This window comes from Rhineura floridana, chromosome 14 (assembly GCF_030035675.1).
Source record: "Rhineura floridana isolate rRhiFlo1 chromosome 14, rRhiFlo1.hap2, whole genome shotgun sequence".
In the NCBI taxonomy this organism is placed as follows: Eukaryota; Metazoa; Chordata; class Lepidosauria; order Squamata; family Rhineuridae; genus Rhineura; species Rhineura floridana.
This window is the reverse complement of record NC_084493.1, coordinates 9,572,500-9,584,502: the sequence shown is the minus strand read 5'-3', so window position 1 is coordinate 9,584,502 and position 12,003 is coordinate 9,572,500. Positions and strand designations below refer to the sequence as shown.

Genomic DNA, 12,003 nt, shown 5'->3' with positions numbered 1-12,003 from the left:
CTGCTGGAGACGCGCCTTTGTTCCCCTCGCAGGGCTCCTGTGCCTTTCACTGCATCAGAAGTGTGTGTGGGCGTGTCCTGCCGCCTCTAGTGCTGCCTGCCTCTCTCTCTCTCTCTCTCTCTGCCGGGGAGAGTTGCTTACTGAAAGGACCTTGGACAGCTCCTTGAAAGTTCAGACTAAAACCCGGAGTGGATTCCACTGCCCAAACGACATGGAGCTACCCGCCGCCACTGCTTGGTTGGGTTTGGGGGTCCAGTGGTTGGTTTCGCAGAGTGGAGCTCAAGACTTCTGTCCTAAAGACCTTCCCTGGTGGCACCAGGGAGGAAAGGTGTGTGTTTGTGTGTGTCTCTGTGTGTGTGTGTGTGTGTGTGTGTGTGTGTATGCAATGACCAACCAACGCATAGGTAGACACACAACAAATGACTAGTAAATAAATAATACACAAGGGTATGAGAGAATATTGGGCAAGTGGCTCTTGATATTGATATTACAAGTGTGCCCCTATTTTAATCTGTGAAACATGGGGGTGGTGGCTGTAGTGGTTGGAAGAGGGATAGCCAATGTGGAGCCCTCCAGATGTGGCTGGACTCCCAACTCCCATCAGCCCCAGCCAACATGGCCAACTGTTAGGGATGATGGTCCAACAACATCTGGAGGTGTTGGCTGCCCCTGGGTTTGAGTGCCAAACTAAGACCTGGGTGGCCAAAGTTCAGATCCTCACTCAGCCTTACCATCCACTGGGTGACCTTGGGCCAGTTGCTACCTACCTCATAGGATCACTGTGAGGATACAACGGAGTGGGAGAGAAGAAAGGAAGCTGTCTTATACCAAGACAGACTATTGGTCCATCTAGCTTAGTATTGTCTACACTGACTGGCAGAGGCTCTCCAAGGTTTCAAAGAAGGCGTCTTTCCCCCAGCTCTACCTGGAGATGCCAGGGGTTGAACCTGGGGCCTTCTGCATGCAAAGCAGATGCTTTTTTATTGAGCTACATCCCCTAAGTTCACTCTAAATTCAGACTTCATGGCTAGAACATCCACCTATTTTTTTGTAATCTTCTATTGTTATTTTCCCCCTCGTTCCCCACCTCCTTGCTTTGTGCAACATCTTGTCTGATGAGATTTCTGGAGAACTCAAAAGCAGGGGCAGCTGCAAAGGGGGGGAAGTTCCTCCCAAACAAGGAGCTACCCCCCCACTTAGTATATTTCACCCACCGAGAAATATACTTTGCCCCTTCTGTGCCACCCCAGAATTGTTTTTTCTGGTGTCCTTGCAAAAGCTTGCTCACCATTTTGTGACATTCCTAAAATAAAGATATTGTCCAACTGTGTAGTTTGCAGGGGTTGTTTTTTAATGGACCAACAAGGCAACCTTCAATTTCTATAAAATAGAATGGTTAGCAAATTCCTCACTGAGTGGAGGGGAAGAGGAAGGGAACTCTAGAGACTTAAATCCTGTGGTTGGATCTGAATCATCCCAGCTCCCAGAAGAATGATCTCAATTGGGGGAGGAGAAATACTCATAGTAAGGTTATAAATACAATCTTGCATGCCTTTAGAGAAAAGGCGAGTCAAAGGTGACATGGCAGAAGTGTATAAAAATATGCATGACATGGAAAAAGAGGATTTCTCTCCTCTCATAACACTAGAACGCACGGACATCCAGTGAAGCTGAATGTTGGAAGACTCAGGACAGGACAGACAAAAAAGAAAGCACTTCTTCACACAGTGCATAGTTGAACTATAGAATTCACTCCCACAAGAGCCAGGGATGGCCACCAGCTTGGATGGCTTTAAAGGAAGATTAGACAAACTCATGGAAGATAGGGCTATCAATGGCTGCTAGCCATAATGGCTGTGCTCTACCACCATAGTCAGAGGCAACATGCTTCTGAAAACCAGTTGTCGGAAGCCACAGGAGGGGAGTGTGCTCTTGCACTCAGGACCTGCTTGTGGGCTTCCCATGGGCACTTGGTGGGCTACTGTGAGACCCGGATGCTGGCCAGATCCAGCGGGCTCTTCTTATGTTCAGCATTAAATTGTCAAAAAGCAGTGTAGATTTTTTCCCCAGAGCATTTGTGGTGGTTATTTCATATTACCTTCTTGTAAACCAGCGATCTGGGTGCTTTGGAGGAATGGAAAATGGAAATGGCCTGTCTTCAAGTGGATCCCGACTTATGGTGACCCTATGAATAGGGTTTTCATGGTAAGCGGTATTCAGAGGGGGTTTACCAGTGCCTCCCTCTGAGGCTAGTCCTCCCCAGCTGCCTAGGGCCTGTTCAGCTTGCCACAGCTGCACAAGCCAGCCCCTTCCTTCTCCGCAACTGCCAGCTGGGGGGCAACTGGGCTCCTTGGGACTCTGCAGCTTGCCCACGGCTGCACAGGTGGCAGGGCACGTAACCCCTGAGCCACTCATTTGGGGGAGTGATCTTTAGCTCGCCCTTGACACCCAGTAGACATGAGCGGGGATTTGAACTCACAGACTCTGGACTCCCAGCCAGGCTCTCCTCCCCATTGTGCTATACCAGCTGCTTTGGAGGAATACTAATGTCCTAAATTATGCAGAAAGATGGCGACTGTCTCTCTTCCTTAATGGCACACCTGCCTGTCCAAGCCATTCCTAGGAGCAATCTTAGAAATTCTCATGATCAAAGGTTCTGATTACTAGTAGAGCAATATCCTTCAAGGACACATGGAAGCGCCTGTTAAAGATGAACCTGACCACGAGCAATAACCTTGTTCCTAAACTGGAGCTGCAAGTTAAGCTAGTCTAGTAAGCATCAAACAGATCTTCCCTTATCATTGAAATATAATGAACCATGCACTCATTTAATTAAACAGTGTGCCTCTTTATAGTGACACATCATTTATGACTTAATTGTGAGAAAGATACTGGAACATGTCAACTAAGATGCATACCTCGTTTCTGTCATTGCCCATGATAGATATTCACTCATCAAAGGGCATATATGCATCGGGCTTTCTGCCTGCCCCCAAATCTCCAAATGCACTAGTTCAGTGCACCCAATTCCTGCTAGTGAAACAGTAGCAATGAGATTCAGCTCACAATGCTGTGTTTGTTGACATAGCACAGGCTGTTTAAATGTTTTCTTGTGTTTGGTCAGTCTTACATAGGGGAGCCTCCAGACTCAGGATTTTGCAGGAGGGATTCAAGCACAGACTGGGAAATTTAGGTTTGCTCAATTAAAAGGGGATGAAAGCGCTGTGTTGTCCTAGCTAGCATAACAAATCCATTTTTTAAAAAACTGACTTTTTGTGGCTAGGAAAGTAATGGGGAAATGCATTGAGACGTGGAATGAATGAAGGATTAATGGGGAAAGGCATATCAACACAGTTCAAGGAAATCAGGATGAATTTGGTAAGAATGCTTCTTCTTGTATAACCTCCCAGCAAACAAGTCAGAATGAACAAATCAAAATGAAGGCTTACGCTTTGTGCAAGTGAATCTGGACGAAAGCTGAATAAAGACCAGGCATATTCTAATCCAAATAAGAATGAATGCTCAAAAATAGGTCACCTGGAGGAGCTCTAAATGGCTCTTTGCATAGATTGATAGATTTAAAAGTATTTGTATACTGCTTAATATTTCAAAAATCTCTAAGCAGTGTACTATCTAAAAAACAAACAATATATAGTTAATAGAAAAACACAACCTAAAACAAGTAAAACAGCAATATAATGAAGCATAAAAGTTCATTGTTGTTGTTCAAGTCAATTACAACTTACAGCCACCCTATGAATCAGCGACCTCCAATAGCATCTGTTATAAAACACCCTGTTCAGATCTTGTAAGTTCAGCTCTGTGGCTTCCTTTATGGAATCAATCCATCTCTTGTTTGGCCTTCCTCTTTTTCTACTCCCTTCTGTTTTTCCCAGCATTATTGTCTTTTCTAGTGAATCATGTCTTCTCATTATGTGTCCCAAGTATGATAACCTCAGTTTCATCATTTTAGCTTCTAATGATAGTTCTGGTTTAATTTGTTCTAACACCCAATTATTGGTCTTTTTTGCAGTCCATGGTATGCACAAAGCTCTCGCCCAACACCACATTTCAAATGAGTTTTCTCTTATCCACTTTTTTCACTGTCCAATTGGTTCCTCTAGCTCAGTATATTCAGCTAAAGTCCACTTCCTCAGATGAATGAAGCGTTATCCTAAATTGCAAGTATATATAGTCCACATGGACATTTTCTCTTCATTTTTTCATTGCTACTTTGGTCACATCTGTTTGTTGTTGTTATGTGCCTTCAAGTCGATCATGACTTATGGCAACCCTATGAATCAGCGACCTCCTATAGCATCTGTCATGAACCACCCTGTTCAGATCTTGTAAGTTCAGGTCTGTGGCTTCCTTTATGGAATCAATCCATCTCTTGCTTGGCCTTCCTCTTTTTCTACTCCCTCCTGTTTTTCCCAGCATTATCATCTTTTCTAGTGAGTCCTGTCTTCTCAATATGTGTCCAAAGTATGATAACCTCAGTTTCATCATTTTAGCTTTTAGTGATAGTTCTGGTTTAATTTGTTCTAACACCCAGAGAAATTGCATGCAAAAATTTTGTACGTTAGTCCAAAAAAATGGAAAATGGAAACAGCCTGCCTTCAAGTCGATCCTGACTTATGGCAACCCTATGAATAGGGTTTTCATGGTAAGCAGTATTCAGAGGGGGTTTACCATTGCCTCCCTCTGAGGCTAGTCCTCCCCAGCTGGCTAGAGCCTGCTCAGCTTGCCACAGCTGCATAAGCCAGCCCTTTCCTTGTCCGCAACTGCCAGCTGGGGGGGGGGGCAACTGGGCTGCTTGGGACTATGCAGCTTGCCCATGGCAAGAAAATCTCAAGGGCTGCAGAAGTACATAAAATCTTAAGTGGCAGGGGGAGGGGACCCCAATACAGCTTAAAGAGGACTGAGCATCCTCAGTGGCCACAGAATGCTGCCTGACTGTTGAGGAAGAGAGGTAACCAGAAAACTGGGAATAATGGTGGAATAGAGCATTCTGGAAAAGGGCATGGATAGCTGGCTGGAACTGTGAACTGGAGCACTCGAACTGCAACATTTTCTGGCAGCAGGTCCCACTTGTTTCAACTGACACCCATTTATAGACCAATCACAGATTCCCCCATGTAATGTTGCATCTGGCTCTTTGCTTGGGTTTTGCTAAAAGAGCTTCTTTCAGTGTCTGTTTTGAGTTATTAAAAAGAAGATGTAGCCCAGTTAGGGCACTGCAAAAACTTTCTGGGGCTGTTACAAGAAGAAATAAAAAACACAATTAAAAATCAATATGAATATTGAATGCAATGGCTCTGTTGTCTCCCATCATCAACCACAAATCCACAGACATGCCAAGGACCACCTGAATTAAGCTCATGGGCCCCTGGTGGTCCATGGACCCCAGTTTGGGAACCCTTGCTATAATGTATTTATGTTTTTAAATGCAAGTTGCTTGGAGACCTTTTGGATAACAAGTGACTAAGGCTACAATCCAATACATGCTGACCAGTAAGTCCCATTAAACCCAATGGAGCTTATTTCTGAGTAGACATGTCTTGGATTGCAGCCTAATAAGTCTAGTTATTTATTTATTAATAAATAAATGATCATCATCATATTTTTCTGTTAGCATTTTACACATTTTGCATTTTCCCAAGAGCTGCAACGTTTTAAACTGTTGTTTCATTACAGATTTCAGAAGCTGGGTTACTCCTTTGAGAAGGAGCTTTTGTTTTTTAGTCATCCTCTCATGCTCAAGCATATTAGCTGCAAGTTTGGGAAAAGACTAGCCTCCTAAGGAGCACCGCTGAATTATAATAGAGCTCTTCTCTATGGCAAGCATACTCTTGGGCATACAAAAGCCCCTCTTCATTCAAGCCTTAGGCAATGTGCCAGGAGTACTCAGCTTTGCTTGGTGGCATCTCTCACCCCCACTCCCTGCACATCACTCTCAAGTGAAACTCTCACAGCCATTAAGCAGCTGAAGCAGATCAGTTGCAAAAAAACTCCCGGCTTAGTACACAGAGGATGCTTTTTATGTGTGGAACAAAGAGCTCTAAGATAGCTTTGTCTTTCATGTTGGACTCTCCCATCCCAAGGCCAGAGGAAGGGGGGGAGAAAATGACAGCACACCATAAGTATAGTTGAGTAGCAAAAGCAAGGGTCATTATAAGCCTCAGAACACTAATTGTTCTAATCTCTCTTTACCATTTGTCCAGACCATAAAGATGTCATCAATATAACTAGGGGTGCCACGTTCGTGGCCTGAGACTGATCCTGTATCTTTAGGAGAAGAGAAAATCAGTCAAGTGCAGATGTTCTTGCAACTCTGTAATGGGGAAAACAACAAGGTGGAATTCTCCCTTCCCTCTGCACAACTTTTAAAGATACAGAAGACCTCTTGGTTGCCAGGCCTATCTCCAAGAGGTCTTCTGTATCTTTAAAAGTTGTGCAGGGAGAAGGGAGAATTCCACCCTGTGGTTTTTCCCATTACAGAGTTGCAAGAACACCTGCACTTGGCTGACTTCCTCTTCTCCTAAAAATACAGGATCAGTCTCAGGCCATGAACCTGGCAACCCTATAGTAGTTTGTTAATGGCCTTTTTGAGGATCTCTTGTTCCAGTTTACCCATCAATTCACATAGGATAGAGCCATGCAAGTCCCCATAGTTGTGCCTTGTAATTGCAGGTAGTGTTCTCCACTGAATGTAAAGTTGTTGCAAGTCAGGACTAGTGTAGCTCAAGTTTTGATAACGTCTGTTGGAGGATTGTTAGCATTTCTGGTGTTAAGGAACTCATTTAAAGCCTGAATCCCATCATTATGTGGTATATTGGTATAAAGAGATGTGACATCTAAAGCAGCTAGTATAGCATTGTTGTAGAATTGATACTGCTTGTTTAAAGACTCAATTTTAAGTAAGAAGTCATTGGTGCCTTTGCTATATGATGGGAGGTTTTGCACCATGTTTTGTAGATTTAAGTCAATGTACAGAGAAATCCTTTCCGTAGCTGTGTTGTTACCTGAGACAATTGGGCGACCACCATTATTGGTTTTGTGGATTGTAGGCAGCATGTAAAACCTTCTAGGGGTGGGATTTGGATTAACAAGATCAGCAGTCTCCTCTTTAAGAGGTTTCTTACTTGTAAGGTTTTGTATAGTTGTAATGATGTATTGAGATCTGTGGCGATGTCTTTGTCAAGAAGTGTATATTTTGTTTCATCCTTTAGCTGTCTTTGACCTTCTGCTATGTAGTCTGCCCTGTTAAGTATCACGACAGCACCACCCTTATCCACAGGCTTGATGACACCATGTCTTCTCATCTGAAAGTTCCTTAGGGCTATTCTTTCTTCTTTTAAAGGTTGTCATGAGTAGGAGTTGGTGTGTGGTTGTTAATGACTGTTTATTGATAAGAAGGAAAGTGTGCATAAAATGAATATATTCGTGAAAATAACATACAAAACTTCATTATTCTAGGAGGAAATGCTTGCAAAAATAAATACACTAGTCAAAACTGCATACAAAATTGTGTTTATTAGGAGAAATCCGCCCTAAAGTGGTGAAGAATGTACTCGGGGAATTTTTAAAAGAAATCCATAAACTGCTGAAGAAATCTGGAGAACTGAATTTAAGACTGGGTAAATGACAAACTGAGAGAACCGAAATTGACAGCTGCTTCCATCCCTGTAAGCTCAGGGGAAACCGCAGGTCGATCAATGCGATAGGCATCGGATAGGAAGATCCTCCCTTCCCCCTTCTACACTGAACGCTGCGGTCGCCGAGCGGACTACAGCCCAAATCGATGACGGACTACAGCTCCCATCATTCCGCGAAACAACTTCGCGTCAGCTCAGAGAGGGCGCGCAGGCGTAGTGGCCGGGCGGAGACTTGCAACCGCAGCTTTACAACTTTCAAAGACTGGGCAGCTGGGCTGGAAGTTCTCTTTCTGGTTGGGTGAGTCTCTAGTGGCCGCGGGTGGGGTGCGGGGGCATCAGCGCGGCGTGGAAAGGATCGGGGGGGGGGACGGCGGCTGGGATCTTGCAGTTGTTGGGAGACGCTTCTGACGCTTTAGGTGCCCTTCAGGAAAGCTGAAAGAAGAGGAAGTGGCAGCGTGGGGAGGAAACGGGCAGAACTTGCTGTTTTAAAAGGGGTCGTAACTGCGGGCTGCGGGAGAGATTTATGGTACAGGGAAAGAGGTGAAGCCCTCTGTTGCTTGGGTAGGCCGAGTTGCTGCCTGCAGCTGCTGTTTGGGAGTAATGAGAGAGAAGCAGAAAAGGCAGTGAGAAAAGATAGGATTTGGATTTGTGTAGGAGTCAAACTCCACTCCCCCCCTCTCCAGGGCTGCCTTCCTTCCCTACAGCTCTGTCTCTGAAAACATGATAAACCCACCCAGGAAGAAGCACACTCCACCCCATGCCACCCAGTGAAGAATATATATATATATTCCTCCCCTTCCACTCTGGAGGATTTCTTCCGTCTCTGACTTGTCCCTCAAGCCCTCCCTTCCTCGGGGAAACTTCCTTCCTCTCTGAAAACTTTTCTTGAGTTGGGTTTAGTGTTTTGTTTAAGATTCTCTTTCCCCCCCCCTTTGCACTTTTCTGATCAGGACTGCTGCCTGGTGAGCTTCCAGGCACTGGTCTGTTTCCCCCCCCCCCCGATAAAGAGCATTAAGGTGTATATATTTCAGCCTGCACTCGATTTAAAGTGATCGAGAGTTCAGTGGTTTTTACGACGAGCGAGGGTGGCCCACAGTATTTTGCTACCATGTGTGGTTTCGCTATGGAACATTTTGTTTTGTGCTACACCCAACTGCTTTGTGCAGCGGAGTTGTTCCCTCCTTTTCCTTTTCAGTGTATTCACTGTGCTCAACAAAAGGGCGTTAATTGCCACTGTAAATGGTGGTAGAGAAAGGAAGGGGAGTTCTTACTCACGGAAAGATATGGTGGTGCAATTAGGCCACTGTAGACTCTGGACTTAATATTGTCTTATGATGCACCCACCCACACCCTTTGAGATGGTAATGCAGGAATTTGGAAGCTGGCTTATACCAGCTTAGACCATTGGTCTACCTAGCTCAGTACTGTCTACACTGACTGGCAGCCACTCTCTGGGGTTTCAGCCTTGCCTGGAGATGCTGGGGACTGAACCTGGGGACTGAACCTGGGACCTTCTGCATGCAAAGCAGATGTGCTGCCACTGAGCTACAGTGCTGTGTGAATTGCTTCAAAATGCAGCCCTGCTGCATCATGCTGGGGTCTTTACTCTGTTCTGCTGGAGAGCCCCAAACTTCTCCCCCCAAGTCCTGGCCTAATGGCGCCACTCAAAGTAGCTCAGTGGCAGAACACATGCTTTGCATTCAGAAGGTCCCAGGTTCTAGGCCCTGCCTGTGATACCAGGGTGTGAAAGACCCTCATCTGAAACCTTGCAGAGTGGTTTCAGTGCAGGTCATTGTGTACACATATGTTGTTTCTATTTTTCTGGCCTTTTTTTCCCAATCGGTTGATTTGAGTATTGTTCTTACGGTGCTGTGTGCTATGAATATAAATTAAAACATGATTGATAGAGCAGTTGAAAGGATATTGAATAGAATTGCCCACCCAGGTTATTTGAAGTGGTGGTGTGTGGCTTGCTAATACACTTCTGTCATCTTGGACAGGCTTGCAGTGCTAGTGCCAACTTTCCCTCTTGGGAAAGATGCCTTTGATGTGCCTCCCCAACTTTTTCTGTGTCGGTCCCTCCCCCGTCTCTGCCAATACTGCTTATTTGCTTGTCATGTCCCTAAGAGCCAAATTTGCACCAACTTGCTCCAGAAGTAAAAGACCAAGGCCAAGTGAAGGTCTCTGTCTCTTCTTGCTCTGGTCGGCACTCTCGGAAAGGGCGGGTGAACATGTAGCCTTGGACACGCAACAGAGGAGAAGGAGTGAGGGATTTGCGGTCAGCCAGGGCCCCTTGCCTTAGCACAGAGGTAGGGAACCTCAGGCCTGAATGTGGCCCTCAAGGCCCCTCTTTCTGGTCCTCAGAACTCTTCCCCAAGCTGCACCTCCTCTTCCTCGGCCACACCCCTCACCAGCCCTGGCTGAAATGCTTAAATTGATTCCATAAAGGAAGCCACAGACCTGAACATACAAGATCTGAACAGGGTGGTTTATAACAGATGCTCTTGGAGGTCGCTGATTCATAGGGTCGCCATAAGTCGTAATCGACTTGAAGGCGCATAACACACACACATTCTTGGGATTCTAATTTATTTTAAACTGTTTTCAGTGTTGTATTTTAAATTGCTGTGACCTGTCTTGGGACCTTGGGGTGAAGAGCAGGTAATAAATGAAATCATTAATAACAATAATACCAACAGGCTAGTGCTTAAATGAAAGGCTGCTGTATCAGTGTAGCTCTTAAAAACAAACAAGCATGTCATGGGCATCCATTTAACCTCTCCAGACTTCCAGGAGAGTCCAAAGAACGTCAAAAATTTATCTTGAAGCTTTCCTAAAATTGTAACTGAGGGGGTGGGCCCAGGAAGTGTTGCTTTCAGAACTGAGATCTCCTGCGCATTTTGTTGTTTCTGTTCATGCAATCGTATGACAGCCTCAAATTAGTTGTTTTACTTTCCACGTGACTTAAAAATTGCACAGGTATGTGATTATCTCAAAGGATGTCATGACTAAGGAATGCTCACTCAACATGATGTGGCTAATAAAAGGTTAGGCGTGCTCTGTCACTTTAATGCCAAGGAGTTCCAGTGCTAGGGAGTATTGCTGAGTGGAAACAGGAAATAAGAGCATTTGAAAGGTATGTTTACTTCTAGAAATGGAACTTGAATGACACGGGCCCCTTGCAACTCTGTGTTCTGTTTGCTATCTAAATGTGTACATACTCGAAATGTTTCCATAATACCCAGGGCATCTCCTAGACCAGTTTGTTTGCTTTGGGTCTCAAGGATGTAAAGTTCACTGGGACAGTTCTGGAATACAGAGCAATTGTCTTTTCAAAAAAGTAAATACGAATAAACTCTGGGAAGAGAACGGGGTGGCAGCCATACCAACCTTATCTGAGTTCTCGGGTTGTGCAAGCATCTTTCAATTTCTGCTGAGAACTTTTGAGTAGTGAATGCCTGGGATGTCTTATAGCTCAACCAGCTGTGAAGAGCCTGGCTATTGTGAGCTGATTCCCAGTGGGCCAGTTGTCGCTATGGGAGAAAGGGGGGGGGAATGATTTCAGGCCAAAATATCAATGAGTGGGTGTTTTTTTTTTGAAATCTGGCTTTGAGATCTAGAATTGCTGAGTTGAGAGGGAACAAAGATCATCCAGCCCAACCCTCTGCAATATCCATTAGCCTTTCTGCTCAGTTTTAGGGCCCAAAGTGCGGCCCTCCAGGCCTTTGTATCTGGCCCTTGTGACACTCCACAGGCCACATCATTTGCCAGCTCTGCTTGTACTCTCTTTGAATGTTTTTGCACAGCTGGAAAGTGTTTCTGAACTCTGTTCATGCCTCCTGGTTGCCTAGATAGAGAACCTAGAGGGCTGTGTGTAGAAACTAGCGTACTGTACAAAGATAAAAATTCACATTAGTAGCTCTGTCCACTTTTGCCTCTGGCCCTGCCCACTGCTAGCATATGGCCCCCAGAAGGTAATGTGGCCCTCAGGCTGAAAAGTGTTCTACATCCCTGGCCTTACTCAGTGCACATCAAGGAGAGAGGAATTGCAACATGGCAGGGATGGGCAACCTGTGGCCCTCCAGATGTTGTTGGACTACAACTCTCATCAGTGTGGCCAATGGTCAAGGATGGTGGGAGCTGTTGTTGCAGGAAAGATCTGGAGGGCCCCTGGTTCCCCATCCATGCTCTCCATAACTGAGATCAGCTGCAAATGGGCGGACTGACAAAGTGCTACCTGGTAGCTCTTCACCACCACCCCAAAAAAACACCCTGCAGATTTACTGGCACCAGTGACACAACAGCAACAGTGTTGCCGCGATCTCCAGTGGGTTCAGCTTTCCAT

At 45.3% G+C, this 12,003-nt stretch overlaps 1 protein-coding gene across 3 annotated transcripts in view; it reads left to right on the top strand.

Moving 5' to 3' along the window:
- The first annotated feature begins 7,814 nt into the window (after window positions 1-7,814).
- The window catches only part of LOC133369616 (tropomodulin-3), a 50,838-nt gene continuing 46,649 nt past the window's right edge, over window positions 7,815-12,003 (top strand). Inside the window, exon 1 of one of the 3 annotated variants that reach the window (XM_061594964.1) lies at window positions 7,815-7,956. The gene's annotated coding sequence lies outside the window, so the exon portion shown is untranslated. Of the gene's footprint in view, window positions 7,957-10,773; window positions 10,795-12,003 lie in introns of those variants that run through there. The other 2 variants (XM_061594962.1, XM_061594963.1) reach the window with 2 other exon arrangements.